Genomic DNA, 15,417 nt, shown 5'->3' with positions numbered 1-15,417 from the left:
TGACTAGTCAGTCAAAGGGCTTGTTGGGGGTCCATTATGCACAGCTTCCAATTGAAATGGCCCATGTGAAATTGTGTTTTTCGGAACCCCAAAGAAAATGTCTCCCTCTAATGAATGACGCACTCGTTCACTTCCGACAGCGAGTGAAAATGTCGAAAATTTTCCACTTCGATGCGAAATGCATCGACCGGGCATTTTATTATTTACGAAAAGTAAACAGGCTGGCGAAAGACAGTAAGTACAGTAATTGGTCACGTGACGCTCCATTCATGTCCATCAATGAAGAGGGCGGGGCTTATTCTGATTACGGAGATGCTAAAATGCAACATAAGGACGTAGCGCAGTGCGCTAAACAGCGTGTTATTTTCGTATTTGTGCCAAACTCTATCGTAGGAAACCGGTCTAGCCTAGCAGAATGCCATAGTTCTTGAGATCGGCGATTTGGTGCTGTAATGGGTCCTACCTTTAAATTTATATTATCACGGGTGCGGCGTAGGCTGTGATTGGAAGACACAAAGTGTCAATCCTCGGCGCGCCTCGACATAATGGCCGCATCACGTCTAGAGAGCGGTCCAGAGAGACATGATACAAGGTTGCGTTGCACAGGCTGTAGATCATGAGGCGCTGAGCGGCGCCGACAACACGCTGTTCCGTGGGTTATGCGCACGCAACCGCGGGGATGTTCAAGTATGAAGCGCTGTCCGCAGTGAGACAGTGCGCCAAATTCGAGGCCCGCGCACGTCTCCACAGCGGTCAGCGGATGGTCTGTAGTTTTAGAAGATGACAATGATTATATGGACGATATTCTAGAAATTGGAGATTATAAAACAGTAAAAAAATCGCTCAGTCATGCTCCAGATTAGTCACAATTTCCATTTTCTCTTAACACTACATCGGTTATATAAAATTCACAAACAAAGAAAATATTTTGCATCATTTCTTGATATACGTATATTGATATGATTCCTTGATATTTCGTGATACCTAAGGTGCCTAAAGAAAGTGGATTTGCACCGGTTATAACGTTATGATAAGTGTCCGAACTGAAAAATGTAGGTTAAGGGAAATAATGATTATGGGCAAGAGCAAAAATGGTGGAATCATACTATAGAAGCAAGAGGGAAATTATGCGAATACACAGTTTACCTTTCTTCCTAAATAACAGTGAAACATGGACTAACTTAACTAAGGAAGAAGTAAACATGCCATTTTGCACTGTGAATATAGTGATCCGCTAGGGGACGGCCCTGATTGGCTAATTTTATCTCGTATTTAATTTCATTATTTTTATGATCCAAGAGATGGCGCTGTGGCATGTAAACATTGACTAGGCGTCTGGGCTAGGCGTTAACGCGTTGACCTTACGTAAACCCACACGTTCGAACAGCTTGTAGACTGGCAAACCTGCGCGTACTTGAGCACGCAGCATATCAAGCTGGCTCGTGACTCGTGAGTCGTGACACTGGCTGCCATCTATGCCGACTCGGCGCCCGCGTGTCTGGAAAACCCCCAGATAACCGATTAGCCTTCGGCTCGGAGCCGCCGTACCGCCGTACACGCCGTATAAGGAATAATGGGCGGGGCTTACGGGCTAACTAAAATGCGGATTTACGAGGAAATTCGAGGGCGCAGCGTGCTAAATAGCAGGTCATTTTTGTTAACGAGCCCTTAGCTATCGATTAAGACAATTCGCGCGTAGATTGATGCGGCAGAACGTGAGATCGGCGATTCGCTCGAAAATGCAGTAGATGTACTTTTTTGGATGAGGGGGTGGGGCGATGCCTGTGTTAGCGTGGCACTGCGTGCCAATCATCGGGTTGCACCCATCACACGCCCGCGTCACGTCCAGAGAGACATGATACAAGGTTGCGTTGCACAGGCTGTTGATCATGGGGCGCTGAGCGGCGCCGACAACACGCTGTTCCGCGGGATATGCGCACGCAACCGCGGGATGTTCAAGTATGAAGCGCTGTCCGCAGTGGAGACGTGCCGCCAAATTCGAGGCCCGGCGCACGTCTCCACAGCGGTCAGCAGATGGTCTGTAGTTTTAGAAGATGAAATGATTATATGGACGATATTCTAGAAATTGGAGATTATAACAGTCACTAACAGTCGAAGAGCCTGGTCGGTTTAGCCCCACATTAGCTGAATAAAAAAGATTAGAATTTAATATGAACAAAACAAATATAATGCCGGTTATATAAAATTCACAAACAAAGAAAGATTTTTGCATCATTCCTTGATTGATATACGTATATTGATATGATTCCTTGATATTCGTGATACCTAAGCCTAGGCTAAGGTGCCTAGGCTAAAGTGGATTTGCACCGGTTATAACGTTATGATAAGAGTCCGAACTGAAAAATGTAGGTTAAGGAAAATAATGATTATGGGCAAGAGCAAAAATTGTGGAAATCATACTATAGAAGCAAGAGTGAAATTATGCGAATACACAGTTTTACCTTTCTTCCTAAATAACAGTAAAACATGGACTAACTTAACTAAGGCAGAAGTAAACATGACATTAAATTTTGCACACTGGAGAGATAGTGATCCGCTAGGGGACGGCCCTGATTGGCTAATTTTATCTCTTATTTAATTTTATTATTTTTATGATCCAAGAGATGGCGCTGTGGCATGTAAACATTGACTGACGCGGTCTGGGCCAAGGAGTTAAATATAACTCCTTATATTTAGCTCCTTGGTTTGGGCTAGGCGTTAACGCGTTGACCCTATGTAAACCCACATGTTGGAACTGGGCTGGCACCGCATGTGTCTGGAAAATAGGCAGATAAGAGATAAGCCCTCGGCTCAGAACCGCCGTGCCGCCGTGCAGGCCGTATAAGGAATAATGGGCGGGGCTTACGGTCTAACTAAAATGCGGATTTACGAGGAAATTCGAGGGCGCAGCGTGCTAAATAGCAGGTCATTTTTGTTAACGAGCCCTTAGCTATCGATTAAGACAATTCGCGAGTAGATTGATGCGGCGTAGCGTGGATCGGCGATTCGCTCGAAAATGCAGTAGATGTACTTTTTTGGATGAGGGGGTGGGGCGATGCCTGTGTTAGCGTGGCACTGCGTGCCAATCATCGGGTTGCACCCATCACACGCCCGTCACGTCCAGAGAGACATGATACAAGGTTGCGTTGCACAGGCTGTTGATCATGAGGCGCTGAGCGGCGCCGACAACACGCTGTTCTGCGGGATATGCGCACGCGACCGCGGGGATGTTCAAGTATGAAGCGCTGTCCGCAGTGGAGACGTGCGCCAAATTCGAGGCCCGGCGCACGTCTCCACAGCGGTCAGCGGATGGTCAGTAGTTTTAGAAGATGACAATGATTATATGGACGATATTCTAGAAATTGGAGATTATAAAACAGTAAAAATATCGCTCAGTCATTCTCCAGATTAGCCACAAGTTCCATTCTCTCTCAACACTACATCGGCTAGCTACTGTTCCTACGACGTGTACTAACAGTCGGAGAGCCTGGTCGGTTTAGCCCCACATTAGCTGAATCAAAAAGATTAGAATTTAATATGAACAAAAGAAATAGAATGGTTATATAAAATTCACAAACAAAGAAAGATTTTTGCATCATTCCTTGATATACGTATATTGATATGATTCCTTGATATTTCGTGATACCTAAGCCTAAGGCTAAGGCGCCTAAAGTGGATTTGCACCGGTTATAACGTTATGATAAGAGTCCGAACTGAAAAATGTAGGTTAAGGGAAATAATGATTATGGGCAAAAGAGCCAAAATTGTGGAAATGATACTAGAGAAGCAAGAGTGAAATTATGCGAATACACAGTTTTACCTTTCTTCCTAAATAACAGTGAAACATGGACTAACTTAACTAAGGAAGAAGTAAACATAAGATTTTGCACAATGGAGAGATAGTGATCCGCTAGGGGGACGGCCTGATTGGCTAATTTTATTTAACCATTATAATTTAATATTGTTATTTATCATTTAACCATCATTTATCATTATTTATTATTTATCATTTATCATTTATCATCTATGATTTATCATTATTTATCATTGTTATTTATCATTTAACCTACATTTTATATAACCATTATAATTTCATTTCATTATTTTTATGATCCAAGAGATGGCGCTGCGGCATGTAAACATTGACTAGGCGTCTGGGCTAGGCGTTAACGCGTTGACCTCAAGTAACCAACACGTCCCAACTGTGCGGCGACCAGATGTCTGCAAAATGGCCAGATAACGTGATAAGCCCTCGGCTCAGAGCCGCCGTGCCGCCGTGCACGCCGTATAAGGAATAATGGGCGGGGCTTACGGTCTCACTAAAATGCAGTTTTAGGAGGAAATTCGAGGGCGCAGCGTGCTAAATAGCGGGTGATTTTTGTTAACGAGCCACTAGCTATCGATTAAGACAGTTCGCGAGTAGATTGATGCGGCAGAACGTTAGATCAGCGATTCCCTGCCTCTGCGCCCTATATGTAAACTTTGGTGAGAGGGGTGGGGGGCGATGCCTGTGTAAGCGTGGCACTGCGTGCCAATCATCGGGCTGCGCCCTTTCACGCCGCGTCAGCGCTCAGATAGACATGCATACAAGGTTGCGTTGCACAGGCTGTTTGATCATTAGGCGCTGAGCGGCGGCCGGACGACAGCGCTGTTCCGCAGGGATATGCGCACGCGACCGCGGGCCACGATGTTCAAGATATGAAGCGCTGCCCGCGCAGTCGGAGACGTGGCTGCCAATTCGAGGCCCGGCGCACGTCTGCCACAGCGGTCACGGCTATGGTCTGTAGTTTTAGAAGCTCACAGCACACCACGTCGCCAGCATGTACCGCGCTCGACCGCACAACTTCAACACGTCCCACACACACCACGTCGCGTAGCACGCACCACGCGCTAACGCGAACACACGTACCGTACCAAACGCGGCTCACGCAACACGCGCCTAACGCACACGTCCGCAGCACAAACGCGCTAACGCACCCACGTCGTAACTACGCGCTCACACGCACGCGTCAGGTCGCACGCACTGGCGCTCACAACACAACATCACACACGACGCGCGTCACGCAACCACACGTTGGGCACATGACGGCGCTCACGGCACGACCACGTCGCACAAGCGACGCGCACACGCACAGCACGTCGCACACAACGCGCTCAGACAGTGGGGCTCGAGCGGCCACAACGGTCCGGCACATAACGCGCTCACGCACTGACCAACGTCGTCACACGAACGCACACACGCGCACAGCCACTCTACGCGCTCACAGCACACACGGGCGAGCCACACATAAGCGCGCTTCACGCACACGACGTCGCACACACGCGCTAACGACACTACAGTCGCTGCACGCAGCGCTCAACGCACACACATTCACACCACGGAACGCGTTTACGACACACGAGAGTGAGACGTTCATTTCACGAATTACGGAAATCTGGTCTGGAATTGTTTAGCTTCCTGCAGCCGACCGACGGGCAAGCCACAACNATAATCAGGTTTTTGTTGCTTTAGTGGCTCGGCCGCGCGTGCTTTTCGTGGTATAAAAATAATTTTCCTTTCGCTGATTTAATGCCCTGACATTAATTTGGAAGTTACGCCACCCATAGATGGCCGCTACGAGTCCATCTACGTCAGATTTTACAGAGTTTTTTAAAGAAACGCTCGGCCTGCATGACCTGAGACTGACCGGTGCGTGCACAGATTCGACACGCTAGCGTAAACTCACTTCAGGCTAGCCAACGGATGGGGAGTTCGCTGATGCAAGGTCGGCTAGCCGTCTAGCCCTGCGCTCGGCACTGCCGCTAATGTGAACTTTGAGCGATAGAGGCGGTCCAAGCTATGTTCTGATGTTTAGCCATTGATGTGTTGACGATGTTTCAGTTGTTTAGGACTCAGACTAGCGGCACATTAAGACTGCTATTACATTCCACACCTACCGGCTAGGAATACTTGGTATTACTAACACAGTACATGTATACACATAATACTTTACTGAAGTACTACTACTGGGAGTAGTACTACTACTAAGTTACCTAGTACGAGCTACTAGTAGACTACCAGGACGCACGAGCTAAATATAATAGTAATAGTAATCAATGACGTAACTCTGCTTACTAGTAGTAGCTAATTAAGCTTACTATAATGGACGAACCCTAACCTATATATTGATATAATATTAGACTTTATTATTGATGTAAATGACATTGGTTTATTCCCCCATGCCATACATGTGGGGCCCATATAATCATTGGGAGCCATGTTCTCTATCTTAGAACCAATCTCTTGGCGACCATTGGATTTATTCGCGCCCTACGTGCAGAGCCGAAAGACTTCTGCAATGGCCAGAACTGCTGAATTGACCGATTCTACGGCTTTATCCTATACCTAAAAGGCCTCGTGAAAAGTATTCTAATATAGGGCAGCGAGTTGTCCATAGATGGCGCCACAGGTGGCGCTGTTCGCGCTTCGCGCGTTTATCCGGCTGCAGTTTGTCTAGTGTAGTCTCGGAAATGTAGAGACGAGAGCGACTGGCGTAGAGGTCTGTTTGACGCCACAATACCGCGAGGGTCTCAGCCGGTGTGCGTACACTGTATATAGCGTGTCCTGCATTCACGTACAGTCATATGCGCGATAGGTCAACATTATACACTTTAACAGGAGGTTGTACTGTATAGCTCACTATATACAGATGCCTGAAGTCGTACATACGACAAATAGAGACGCTATTCTTCTATAGAACCGTCCGTGAAGACGTTACGACGGACGCATAGATGAACGCGTTGAGTTATGTGCGTTCTTCGATGAATCATTGGTCTCGGGTGATCGCAAACAATGTGGTATTCTAGTTGCATGAGAAAATAGAGCGGTTTGAAGTCCTTTTTCTCAACTGGTACACCCACTGATGCTAGAAGGATGATCAAGCAAAGCGCAATGAGAGAAGGAGACGGACGGGGGGGGCGGAGAAGCAAGAGAAAGAGGAGGAAGAGAAGAAGACAGATGGGATATAAGAATGGGTGGAGAAGGAAGAGAGGAGAAGGGAGGGAAGAGGAGGAGAAGGATGAGGAGGAGAAGGATGAGGAGGGGGAGGAGAAGGAAGAGGAGGAGGAGGAGGAGAAGAAGGCAGATGGGATATAAGAATGGGAGGAGAAGGAGGAGAGGAGAAGGGAGGGGAGAGGATGAAAAGGATGAGGAGGGGGAGGAGAAGGAGGAAGAGCAGAAGAACGTCGACGAGGAAGAGTATGAGGTGGAGAAGGGGTGAGAAACTTGAAATAGCGGTGGAAGAGATAGACAAAGCTAGAGTACGTTCACGAGGGAGGCTATGTGTGGGGGGACAGCGCGGAATCGATCAGTTTGTAATGTGAGATATAGATAATACACAGAACCAGTCGACACCTACACTCGTGGCAAACCACCACAACAGGCAAGCTGACTGACAATCAGAAATTGTTTATGTTCCAAATTCGCACTGCGCGTTGTTATTAGCGATCACAATGTACCGTTTGCGAAACAAAATTTAATTTGTATTCGACGCAGCAGCGAGCTTATGGTAATTGACATACGTACGGAGCGGCAGATGTAACTAACTAAATAGGTTTCCTCCGAAGGAAAAAGTTTTTTCTAGAAACCATAAGCGTATTAATAACGGGCAGCATTAGCTCGAGTCGGCGAGATGCGTTCATGATAACAAGGTTTTACGAAATGCAAATGAACACTGGTGTTTACATTCTGGAACTGCATCTTCACAACGGTGACTGCTCGCTAGTCCGACGGCCCAATAGTCCGAAAACCCACTTGTCCGAAAGCCCACTAGTCCGAAAACCCACAGGGGATGGGGTATCGATCTATAGTTCTAATGTTTAATTAATTAATTAATTATTTATTTTTTAATTAATTAATTAATTAATTAATTTCTAATTTTAATTTTACTTTATGATTTAAATTTTTAATTTAAATTTTAAATTTTTAAATTTAAATTTTAATGTTTGTGTGTGTGTGCGTGGGTGTGTGCGTGAGCGCGTGCATGTGTGCGTATGCAAATATCAGGACTGTATAATATAGATATATATCTACATCTATCTATATATGTTATATATGTATATATATATTTATATATCTAATTTATGTAATATAGATCTCTTAGTAACACTCGTGATAATACGATATGCACTAACCAAAAGCAGGACCAAACTCGGCTGGGATTCTAGAATCGCAGTCGAAATTGCTTCGAAATCGCATACACACGGTGAAGCGTGCGGCCGATCGCATGCGGTTGCAGGTTGCAGCGACGACCAACCAAAAGGCTTGCAGCCTTGCGACGCGACGCGATTGCATTGCGACTGATTTTCTGCAACTGGACGTTCCGCAGCAGATATCCGCGCGAAGCGCGCAACGCCGCGCAGCGGCAATCTTTTACGTATTCGCTGCCTTTATCCAGGAGCTATTAGCTTCAACGGGTCCTAGTATAAGCCAAAGCCGTATAATCCGTGAATTGAGCAGTTCTGGGGCTAGCACAAGCTTTTCGACTTTCCACGTAGGGCGAGAATAAATTGAGTGGTCGTAATTGGTGTTGTTTTTTCTTCGCGCGGTACGTTTTTTCCTATAAAAACGATTTCGAATTTATTTAATTTAACGCCCTGAAGTTATTCTGGTACATATCGCGGCCCATAGATCGCGCCACGAGGCTCTCTTGGAGGCATTTCGCAGACAATTTTAGTTAGACTGGCGCGCGGTCGAGAATTTCACACGCTGCAGTAACTATAACTTTAGTGTAGCGAAACAGACTTGCCCGAATTAAGGTCCGTGCGAGTCTAACCTGGAATCGTGACATCGCGTGTTCGTTATCGTAGCCATCTTCCTTCTCCTTTTGAACCTGTTGACCCCCCACAGGTTTGCGATGATGACGTACATACCCATCGATGTTGCATGCATGAATGTGTCATGCCACGCTGTTGTAGTGCGCTCTTGTGTAAGTCTACGGTTGTTCCATGTGAGTCGTCGAAGAAGGATACATTTCTTTCCATAGGTGAGTGAACCTTCGAATAGTCATCGTGTAGTTCTTACATAATGTTGTATCTATATCATGTATATGTGTGGAAATGCCAAGGTTTAATTGTGAACGTGATCAAATAATCGATTGAGATATGCACGTAAACGTCGTCTTCATAAGCATAACATCGTCTTCATTATACTGTGTTGTCCGTCGTGGATATCATGTGTGTGGTATATATATATGTATATATATATATCTATATATTCAGCTTGCAATACATCTGCAATTATAGCGTAGGTTTATGTAATATCTATGTAACATATATTCCTATGGTATATTCGTATTGTCCAGTATTGTATTCGTAACGTATTCGTATGTATACCTATCCTACATGCTGCATACATGGATATGTATATGTATATGTAGTATGGATACATGGTAGTTCTTACATAATGTTGTATCTATATCATGTATATGTGTGTAAATGGCAACTCATATATGATATATGTCATATATATTTAACATATATTCGTATGCTATATTCGTATGTCGAGTATGTATTCGTAACGTATTCGTATGTATACGTATTCGTATTCGTATACGTAACGTATTCCTATTCGTATGTAGTGGTAACGTATATTGGTATGTCGAGGTCGTCAAATCATCTATTCACATCTCGTACGTGCATGAATAGCGGCTTGCGGTTTTACTATTCAACACATCTTTCGCGCAATTCGGTAGCTTTGTAATTAACCGCCAATGCGCCACAACCGTTCTCCGCGCAATATCACAATTCATGAAGGCAGTAACTCGCTATTTTCTCCGTCATTTCTTGACATGTTCAGCTTCCAATATATATAAAATGTGCCGTGTTGTCGGCCGCCGCCGCTGTGATCCGCCGCTGATCATGCCGTCTTGTCGGTCATTTATGTTATGTCCCCCACCCATACCTTCATATCTGAGCGATTTCTATTATTCGGAGAAATTCACATTCCCATTACATTCAGTGAGTTAACGTTCAAACCATTGTGTGCATTTTGCCTACGTGCATGAATAAGTGCTAGCGCTTTGCATATTTCAAACAGAATTCCCGAAATTCGGTAGGCTTATGCATTTGAGCGGCAAACGCCCACACGTTGTGCGAATGAACCGCCAATAACCGGCAATACGCCGCGTGCGTATATACGTGCGTTCCTTCGTGCGTGCGCACGGCCATGTGTGTGTACGTTTATGTGTGCGTGGACGTTTATGTTTACGTTTATATTAAACTGCGAGCAGGCGAGTTCGAAGTTTTTCTGCAAAGTTTTTCTGCACAACGTACAGCAATGACGGCCTCCCCTCGACCGCAGGGGTAGACGAAGTTGCCACGGGGAGCGCGGGGTGAAGAGGTTGATAAAAACCTCGCACGTACGGAGCCAGGTAATATAGCTTCGCTCTTAATATAGACTTATAGTTTTTACTGTAAGCCTGTAGGCGTGCCGCGCATGTTCCTTGGAACTGGTAACACCTGTTCATGCATTTTTCATGTTTGCTTTTGCTCGTAATCCAATGAGAACAGCAATCATAACTCCACTCTTTAATAAAGCAAGCTGGTCATTGACTTTAACATTTCTACTGCATATCACAATACAATACACATGAACATAACATTTTTACTGAACATGTTGCAGCTATTCGTGGTAGTGTGTAACCAACAGTGTACATATATGTGACGTTGCACACAGCACAACGGGGTGACGTTGTTCGAAGTGTAGCTGCGCAAACTTCAATTTCCCTGCAACTCTCATAATCCCACATTCTTGCACGTATCGGTTGAGGTTTAACAGACGACTGAAATTGTAGAAACTGTGCTTCTGCTCTACACCACATTCCTCCTGGCTGAAGACTTCGTTGTGTCAACTGCGGAGTATAGTGTTATATAGCAATAACCAAAGCAATAATAATCAGAATAACAATAATAATAATAAAACTGATAATACGAATAATAATACAATAACGTAATGCACGTAATATGCGTGACCGTACGTGGCGTACTGCACTAACAACTATCATCAGTCGCCTACGCGTACTTCGTAACCGTAACCGATTTACTAACTCGTTCTTTTTCATCATTTCACCAAAACTGGCAAATCGCCCAGTTGCCGGGTGCCGTTTTGTGGCCATTCTTACTTTGAAATATGTGAGGTTTTTCGTAGTTAGCTCAGATTCGGTGAACAGATGACATTGTGTTTTCGACGCTAACTACTCGCTTCCAGGTATTCGAGGTACAACAATACGGAGTACATGCCATGGTAATCAAAAACACCACGAAATGTACTGTTTTCACTCTACTTTTGTTCATTTCCCTTATATCACCTTGAAATTCCAATTCCAATGCACCTGCGCCAGTTCATTGTATTGGCCCTAAAATTGTCGACTCTTCGCTGGCAGCTATGGATCCGTGCGCCGACGTATGCATTCGGCGCACGATCCATAGCTGCCAGCACTTCGTAGTCGCGCGCGACGTTGCCGCGGTCGCGTGCGCCTTGCCGCGGAACTGCGCGCAGGATCTGCGCGTATAGCGCTTGGGATTAACACCTCCTTTCGGCAACGCTTCTCTAGTATCCCGTCTCATCTGGTTATAAAAGTCGCAGCGACGATCGCGGCGCAGAGAAAGTTCGACATAAGCACCCCTGCGACTGTCAGCGACGGGTCTGCGAGTGGAAAATTGTCAGTCGCAGCGCAGTCGCAGCGAGTCGCACATGTTCTACTCAATGCGTTTATATAGGATTGTACATAACCATAAAGCTGGCGGCGATAAGTGAGATTGGCGGTATTACGACGGGCGGTATAATGAGGTTTTACCGTAGTCTACAATTTTGCCACACATCCACACATCTAGCCCCCACACACACACCTCCCCCTGCATCGTCTAAAAAAAATTAAGATTAAAAAAAAATGGGAAAAAAATTATAATTATAATTAAAATTAAAAATTTATTAATTATTTATTTAATTAATAATTAATAATTAATTAATTAATTAATTAAACATTAGGTATAGATCGGTACCCCTCCATCCCTGTGGGTTTTCGGACTAGTGGGGTTTCGGACTAGTGGGCTTTCAGACTAGTGGGCTTTCGGACTATTGGGCCGTCGGACTAGCGAGCTGTACCAACGAATGGTTCATTTTATTTACGCGTACGAAATTTATTACTGTGTTATGTTTATGCAGTGTGGCAACATATATTATCAAGAGTCTATAATAGAAATGTCTTTAGAAATTGTCTTTGATATTCTATTAGCATGCGTTGATATTCCTCATGACGCAATATCGATATATTATAGCCCCTGCAATTTATATCCAAATATGATTACAACAGTTGAATGACGGACAGTATGGCACATGCCTATAATTGGTTCTTTAATTAGGTTTTGCGCTAAAATTATTTTCATAATGAATTATTGGTTATTTTTAGTTAATGACTAACTGTAAACAATTATAACAGAAACAAATTAAGTTATTTTTAAACAATTTGTAAAATTTTTCGCACGAAAACCTCAATTACGAATTATGTTAATTAGAGGCTTTGTATTACCGCATCAATATTCATAAAAATTTTGTTTTCATATGGAATAATAAACCTTGATCTTATAGTATCATATGAAAGACAACACGCCCGTATTGCCTGGCAGGTATTTGCGTGTGATATTCCCTGTTGGCGCTTCATTATTACCACATGAAGCTTCATTTATAAGCTGTGATATAAACTCAGAGAAGGAGAAGCGTTTCTTTAGTGGAATGCTTTGAATGTACACAAACTCCCTGCGAGTCAGTGTGCTGGGACAGCACATACGCGCAGGTTCCTCGCTCGTAGAAGACGAGAGTTTTCCATTTATAACCCGAATAATTCGTAGTCTATAGTCACCGTTGGTTACCAATCACACGTCTTATCAACCGGTGAGTAGAGAAGTGGTAGAGGTTGACATGCACATGCACACACGCACGCACGCACACACACGCACACACACACGCACGCGCGCGCACGCACACACACACACACACACACACACACACACACACACACACACATACAGACGCGCACAAACGCACGCACATATGCACGCCCACACGCACGCACACACGCACACGAACACGTACACATCACGTAGGCCTACCAGAGACCCTAGAACAGATTAGTGACTATTAGTGTTAATATTGTGTTATTATTGTTATTGTTAATTATTGTTATTAATTAATTTGTATTAATAAAATTGTTATTATTAATTGTTATTATTAATTGTGTTATTATTGACTATTAGAATTATTAGTGTACTATTGTCTCTGGGCCTACCGTTCGGTGTTGTCTATCGACTGTCCCCCTGCCATGCACCTACTCGACACACACGTGCCTCGTTTCTCTGCCGTAAGCCGCCATGCCCCAATCAGACATGTAGTACCGCGTAGTAAGGATGGGTTTTAGGAGAAGGGGGGGGGGCAGACGAAGGCAACCTCTGATCGGTACGTGTACACTGTTTTTATCCGTGTTTGTAATAAAACTGTAATTGTCACCGTTTATACAACTGTTACGTTCTACTGTCCACGAACCATATATTCCACTCTACAGACACACGCGTGCTGTTTAGGTGCATCACTTATTCGCACCGAACAATAACGAACCGAACTGAAGCGAACAACAACCACACACACACACACACACACACACACACATGCACACACACACACGCACACACACACACACACACACACACACACCAACACACACACCACAACACACACACACACACACACACATACACACCACAACACCACACACACACACACAACACACACACACACACAGCACACACACACATACACACACACACACGCCCCACACACACACACACACACACACACACACACACACACACACACACCACGACAACAACACACACACACACACACGCACCGAACAAATAACTGTATCTATAGTCGTCGATCTAGCCGCCTACGGAACGGGGTCGTGCCAGCTTCGTGTGTTTTCAGCGTGTAATTCAGATATATCGTTAGCTATGAAGCATCTTGCACCGGCTATATGCGCCGTGCAGTGCTGTCGAATATTTCCGCGGAGGTGTATAGCTTAGTAAACAAGTTGCGGAAACAGATAAACAGATCCATCAACATTAGATTGCCGCGTCATTCGTGACGAAAACACGTTGACAAGCAGCACTTGCATCACGCTGGCAAACATGTCAGCGGTTACGTTTCAACCTACGCGAAGTCGTCCGCGTTGATCGTTGTGTGCAGAGACAAAGACGTAGCATCGATGCGCGTCTGTCGAGTGTACGTAAGTTTCATCTGCTATAATGCACTCCTATCTCCTATCTCCTATAGCCTGTCTCTATAGTAAGTGATGGGACGCGCTTGTAGTGAGAAATGCGTTTAGTTTACGAACATGGCGCTTAAACACGAATATGGCGTTTAGACACGAACATGGCGTGCACGTATATATATATATATGCCCACTTGTGTACATAGTGTTACAATGAAATTGCGATGCTGTTATGCGGGCATGCGCGTTCGCTCTCGCTCGGTGTCGCGCTTTCGCTCGCGCGTACCAAATCGTAGGTAGATCGCGAGTGCAAGTGAAAAAAACATAGCGCATGAAAAAAACATTTATACTGCGTTGGCGCGATGCAAATACGTCATGCGTAATATTGAAAGCATGTACTCGAATGTATTATAAATATTGGAACGTTTCTAAAGTGCGCGTCTGCAAAATTTCGCATGGCGTATTTAATTTTCCGTTTCGACGCACTCACTCGACGCGTGCACACACGCGCAATGCAACCATTAAAGGGTTAAAAGGGGGCTTATATCGAGGCTTGCGAGCCAACTCGACTGGAAGCAACTGGCTGCAATTCACTGCGACTGCAGTGCTTAGGTCGGTGGACTGCGACGCGATTGCCTGCGACTGGCCGCCACTAGTTGCTCAGAATAGAACAGTGGCAACTGGACGCAACTAGTCGCTGCCGATCGCTGTTGCTCGAAATCCAGTTGCTTCCAGTCGAGTCGGCTCGCAAGCCCGACATAAGCCCCTCTTTAACCCGCCTGACATTAGTATTAATATATGCACGCGAATCGAATTCGCCTTAATGACGTTGATTGGCATCAGAAACAGATGACTGGAAATCCGCGCGCTCGGGCGCGCACACTCAGTGCCAGAGCGTGGGCTAACGTATAAAGGGAATGCAGCCAAACGAAGACGCGCGTGCGCATTATGTCATCGCGTGGACATTGATTTGAAAGATCTGCACAAGCGCGCCCTGGCGACATCAGTATTTCGGACATCGAATGTTGAGTAATTTGTCAGCGTGAGAGAGAGAGAGAGAGAGAGAGAGAGAGAGAGAGAGAGAGAGAGAGAGAGATCGAGAGAGAGAGAGCAT

At 45.1% G+C, this 15,417-nt stretch overlaps 1 long non-coding RNA gene across 1 annotated transcript; it reads left to right on the top strand.

The window, feature by feature from the left end:
* The first annotated feature begins 8,356 nt into the window (after positions 1-8,356).
* LOC106808416 lies at positions 8,357-10,596 on the top strand. The gene is made up of 2 exons (XR_001393772.1): positions 8,357-9,023; positions 10,269-10,596. It is a non-coding gene; the product is annotated as an uncharacterized LOC106808416 (long non-coding RNA).
* Positions 10,597-15,417: the final 4,821 nt, after the last annotated feature.

Source organism: Priapulus caudatus, unplaced genomic scaffold (assembly GCF_000485595.1).
Source record: "Priapulus caudatus unplaced genomic scaffold, Priapulus_caudatus-5.0.1 Scaffold274, whole genome shotgun sequence".
Lineage (NCBI taxonomy): Eukaryota > Metazoa > Priapulida > Priapulimorpha > Priapulimorphida > Priapulidae > Priapulus > Priapulus caudatus.
This window is presented reverse-complemented; position numbering and strand designations above follow the sequence as displayed.